Source organism: Ptychodera flava, chromosome 4, assembly GCF_041260155.1.
Source record: "Ptychodera flava strain L36383 chromosome 4, AS_Pfla_20210202, whole genome shotgun sequence".
Classification (NCBI taxonomy): Eukaryota; Metazoa; Hemichordata; class Enteropneusta; family Ptychoderidae; genus Ptychodera; species Ptychodera flava.
Genome location: NC_091931.1, coordinates 21,755,684 through 21,760,056, shown reverse-complemented (window position 1 = coordinate 21,760,056; position 4,373 = coordinate 21,755,684). Strand labels below are relative to the sequence as shown.

Here is a 4,373-nt window from a genome sequence, read left to right as displayed (position 1 = left end):
CTTGTCATCTATATGAAGCATCCAAAGATTTCTCTCCCCTGTATTTTGTCAGTAAAGTCGAACTGGTGTGCACTATAAAATGATAAGAATATTTAGATTTTTTCTCATTTGCGTTCTGTAATGATTATTGTCTGGTAACTTTGTCAAACCGGCAAAGTACGTTGTAATTACCGTGGCGCATGTCAATGTATCCACACTCTGACCCGTTCCGGTTTGATTTTAGTTTGTGCTTGCTGACAGCACATATTTTGCGAGGCTTCACAAGATATTATCAGACAAATGTCACGTAAAAATAGTTCAGCGGAACAATAAACAAGTAAAACTGACGCAGATCTCGAGAAGAAAGCCTCTAAAAGCTGTAACTTCTGACGATTTTTCCCCCCTTTTTTACTTTGTATGTCTATCGCAAGTCCTTTTTTCTATTCCTGAAGTATTTTGAAACAGTAACTATTTAGCTTGTCTATGCGGTTACATGTTAAATGGTCTTTTATTGTGTACATTTGAACGTCTGGAATTCACTTGTCAAACAAAAAAAGGAAGAAGTCTTCATATGGACAGATTGGGTTGACAAACTGACTACTGCGTATTTCAATATGCCCTGGGGAGTAGAACAAGAAATGGAGTTTACATCAAAAACTAGACTGTCGATAGTCCGTTGTGCCTTTTCTTTACTATTATTGATCTAGTCTCTTGCAAATATAAGGGTTGGGAATGCCACAAGCACAACCGCGAGCTGCGAGTGCCGAGGCACGCACCTTTGGTGTTATGCTTGTGTATCCCCCACCGTCGTATATGCGAGAGACTATACCAATAAGAGACAGAAAAGACACAAGGGACTGTCGACAGCCAATGAAGAACAAAAATAGTGAAAAGTTACTTGCCCTATAAGGATCAAAATTCCAACAAAGTTCTTAAATTATATCATCAGCCGTACGATCAGAAAACAGTGTGAAAGGTGTAAATAATGTCCGATGGTGTGTTTTTTTTACAATAAAAAAGGAAAGCATAAATCTTTATGATATTTTGTTGTTACTGCTGCCACACAAGAGGCATTTAAATGTTGACTTGATTAAAGCTGACACGCATATGGAGTCTATATAACGTCAGTATTGAAGTCATCAAGATGCCACTGGAAGCCGTCGACTTGCTGCAGACCAAGTGGAGTGGCACTGAACGACTGAATTGGTAAATATACTAAATTTATGTGTTTTGGTGTCTCATTTCATGTTTGGTTGTCCTATTTCACTCATGAAGTACAATGCACCTCCGGGACGGATATTCGGGTTCTCATATTTTTTAATACGTTGAAGAAGTTTCGTTTAGGAAAGTCTGAGCAAAACTCTTTAAGTCTTTCACTTACGAGGCGAACACTGCCGTAAAGCTCCAGTATATGTTGTTGTTGGTAAGTGAATTGTGGTCAGGACTAGAATTCAAACGTAGACAATAACGGTGCATTTGACACGTGTTGGCGATATGTTGACAAGCTAAATGGTAGGTATTTCAATATGCCTTGGAAGGTGAGTAGAGGAAGAACTTGCAATGGACATACAAAACAAAATCAGTGAATAAAACCGTCAACAGTAACATCTACGGCTTCTTTAAATCCCACTTAATGTCTTACCACGGGCTGTGATGTATTTCGGACCAAAAACATATCGGACAACAAATCGACAAATACAATCAGCAAGGATAAAACAAATGGTATCCCCCGTCTTAAGTTTGATAGAAAATCTATCGATAAATAGACAGAATTTGTTGAAGTTTTAGAATGAACGGAAAGTGTACAGTATTGCCGTCACACTTTGTTTTCCGGTACTCTTAATCTGTAGTGTAAAAACGCTTGTAAATATGAGGGCCAAAAGAAATTTTGCAATGCAAGAACATAAAAGTATCGCCAAAACACCCGTTTACTTTTTTTGTTTCCAGGTGATAGTAATATCCAAAACGCATCCAAACATTTCAGACCGGACCCTGTTTGAGCTGTTGTACAACCTATGTAAGTTAATTTTCTACATCTTTTCCTTTACAGCGTTCTTACATTATACTAATATAAAACCAGTTGTCTGTGCTAACAGTGTGATCTGCTCATATCACTATAATGAACTGTATTGAATGAGACAATGCGTTCTTGGCGGATTCCAAAACAAGGGATCAAAAATGAAGTATTGAAAAACGTTCATACGGGGGTGGGGGTCATTCATGATACTTTTAGTTTTGTTTTATCAGTCCATCATCCAACGGGCATTAGCGCAATAACCGGATGAGGTGCGCATAACCGATAAACCCCCAATGGAGTACTGAGCACTTGCTCGGGGACACAACACCGTGCAGAGTCTCGAACTCACCGTCTTCCGACAGTGAGTCCATTAACTCTGGACATAACGGGTCTTGAACCGGGTCTCGAAACTCACCATCCTCTGATATTGAGTCCGTTACCCTAACCACTGGTCCACGGTGTCTCAAAAATTGTCAGATATATGTTCTTCCATGAATATTTAATAACAATCAAATTTTGGAGGAATCTTAAAATATATAAGTACCTTTTAGGGCAAGATTAGTTACACTTAATTTAACTTCAGGTCATTAATTAGCGAATTATGGATCGGGATACAGATACTGATTCAAAACAGCTCAAAAATATGGCGATCAAAAAACGGATATGATCACTCCGCAACCCTTCCATCGCCAGACTATGCTTTCTTCCTTACCGGTAACATTCAGGTCCTGACACTGAACACATAGAAAAAAGGTCAAAATACTTTATATACGTCCAGTATATTTAAGCAATAAAGCCCACCCAGCGATGGTATACCACGAGATTTTGACCAGTTCACGACATATATGCACGAGCGATAGCGAGTGCATATATGAAGTGAAATGGTCAAATCGAGTGGTATACCGTCTCTGGGTGTGATTTATTGCTATTATATCATAACAGTATATTGAAATTCTGGCGTGGAACGTCATAAAAGGAATTTTTCTCAAGCTAATATCTCAAGCTATATCGCCAATATACCACGATTCTTTTCTCGTCTCGACCAATCAGATCGCTGTATTTGCACCATCAATATACTGGTATGATATAATTAAGTATATTGAACGTATTTATCAGAATATGTACGTGTATACGTAAAGTATTTGATTAGTGCACATAATCAGTATATATGTATACAGTATATTGTTTATATCAAGCATTTTGCCCAGAGGAAGTGGGCGGAGGCGAAGCTACTAAATTTTTGTCGGTTTTTTTTCTTGCAGTTTGCAACCATGCATGTCCTTTTGCAATTGGCGGTGATACTTACAGTCGCCTCAACGGCGCAATGTTTCGGTCAGTGCTGTATTATCTCCCTTTCATCAGCGTAACCAACTTTGTGTTACTTTATGCCAATGGCTTTCACAGCGAAATGCATCTACACACACCTTTTTGTGTTTGTTTTACAGGGAATTTTCGAGACACGCCAACCCACATAAAAATCCATTTGTGGCCCAGTAGGCAGTTCCAGTTGGAATTTCTAAGGGCTATCACGTCCATCGGGGAGAGCGGGGAGATTAGCAGCGAACTGTGTCCCTGTTGTGTAACTGGATGCTGCTCAGCACACGGACCATCCTGTCCGGCTTCTTGCGACGTCTGCATTTAGACCCTCCAGGTAACGATGTACGCCACCATGTGTTGCGAAATTTCTTAAAGGCAAAAAGTCGTCGGAACTGCGCCTGTGAGAGTTTCTTGTTTACAAACAATGTTTTTCGTGCACGATATCAAGATGCACCTCATCATTATAGCTGCAACATTAAAACTATACGATGTAGAGTATGAAAGACATGTTTTAACTTTCATCAATCACCATCGTACCTTGGATACAGTGTTTACATTGGTCGTATGGGTCCATTACGACCTTTGAGCTCAGTTCCGACTGAGTTTCCCTGTAAGATAGTAGGGAAAGGGAAAGACTTCAACTTTTCCTCAAACTTTCCTCGATGAAACGTCCAACCATTTTCTTAACAAATTGAGAATATAAATCAGGGGTCACCGTGCAAAGTTTTGTACTGGAGAAACGAAATACCTGGCATTAACCAACATTTGAAATTCAAAAATGGTCGCTATCCCTGTACTAAAACAGGGATAGCGAATCTAAGATGATATGAAAGTTTTTCTTACTTCAAGAGCTTTAAACTGAACCCCACAATATGGTAGACAGAAAAGAATTTTAAGGTCCGAATATCTGTCCCGAGACGCATTCTGTACCTTAATTTCGCTTTCACGGTTAAGAGAGCTCCTTCTAATGGCAGCTAACATTCTCTTGTTTTCATTTCTAAGGGTTGAGTAGGGCGAGAAGTTCAAAGGGACAATGGTAGCTGTAAATTTTGATATTGTC

The 4,373-nt window shown here is 39.3% G+C and overlaps 1 long non-coding RNA gene across 1 annotated transcript; it reads left to right on the top strand.

Annotated features, from left to right (window-relative positions):
- Positions 1-1,108: 1,108 nt before the first annotated feature.
- Positions 1,109-3,641, top strand: LOC139130447 (uncharacterized). The gene is made up of 4 exons (XR_011551857.1): positions 1,109-1,185; positions 1,927-1,996; positions 3,259-3,328; positions 3,442-3,641. It is a non-coding gene; the product is annotated as an uncharacterized lncRNA (long non-coding RNA).
- The last annotated feature ends 732 nt before the right edge of the window (positions 3,642-4,373 follow it).